Below are 1,055 nucleotides of genomic sequence, written 5' to 3'. Positions count from 1 at the left end.
GGAAGGCTCCAGGCGAGGCGGGGCGGGCGAGGCACGAGGACGCCGTGAAGGGTTGTAGCGAGGGGGCGGCCGCTGCCGCCGGCGGGGGCCGCCGCCGCGCGCCGATGTTGTTGGTCAATAGAGGCTGCCCCTCGGGCCGCCAGCGAGCCGAGACCGGAACACCTACCATGCATGCGTGCACTGTTTCATTTTATTGCAAAGAATTTCTTTGCAAGGGCTCAGCAAATTATCTGCGCAGGATAAAGCAGATGCGGTAGACGAAGGAAGCTTTTCTTTGTAATTCTTATTTCTCACTGTCTTCCTCCCTCATGTCCTGCTCTTTCTTTTCTCTCGCTCCTCTCTGTCTGCCCACTCTTCTTCTCTCGCTTTTTCCTCTCCTGTCTCTCCCGACCTCCTCTCTGCTGTCTGTCTCTCTCACTCGCACACACCTAGAAGGCCTTATCTCATAATTAAGATCGGGCTTTACATGACGAAATGATCTAATTCCGCGCGGGTCGGGGTCCTTCTCGCTGTTCGCTCCCCGTAATGAAGAGAGGACCTGCGGAGCGAGGAGGCGAGCAGGACCGCAACCTATTCCCCTCGGCACCCACCGTTCGTGGCACCCTCCCCGTCGCACCCTACCCCGTTCGTACCCATCCCCGTTCACGTTTGACCCACCCTCGTGGCACCCACCACTTTGGTACAATTGGTACCGCTGACGTCAGTATCACTCTCGTTTGGTAACCATCCCCGTTGGTACCCACCCCTGTCCATAACTATACCCGCGACACCCACCATCACCATCGTGGCACCCACCCCCCATAGGCACCCAAACCCGTGGCACCCACCTCGTGGTGCGCTTGGATTTCCTTAATATTTTTCCTTTTGCCGTGCTTGATGATTCCTTCTTGGAGTTGAACGAGGAAAGGGGATGGAGATGGAGAGAAGTCTGTGGGGGAAGAGTAAAGGGAGTGTGGGGGAAGAGTAAAGGTAAAGGCGTCCCGCCGAACATTCGGAAAGGGAATTCCTAACGGGGAAATAATTAACGGCCGGATGGCGGCTGGAGGTGCAGCAGC

General features: G+C 56.9%; 1 protein-coding gene across 1 annotated transcript in view; it reads left to right on the top strand.

Annotated features, from left to right (window-relative positions):
* Nucleotides 1-1,055, top strand: part of LOC113215445 (E3 ubiquitin-protein ligase TRIM9) — a 126,138-nt gene that overhangs the window by 120,049 nt on the left and 5,034 nt on the right. The window lies entirely within an intron of this gene.

This window comes from Frankliniella occidentalis, unplaced genomic scaffold (assembly GCF_000697945.3).
Source record: "Frankliniella occidentalis isolate FOCC.00 unplaced genomic scaffold, Focc_3.1 Scaffold8, whole genome shotgun sequence".
NCBI lineage: Eukaryota > Metazoa > Arthropoda > Insecta > Thysanoptera > Thripidae > Frankliniella > Frankliniella occidentalis.
The sequence above is the reverse complement of the archived record's forward strand: the minus strand, read 5'-3'. Positions and strand labels throughout refer to the sequence as shown.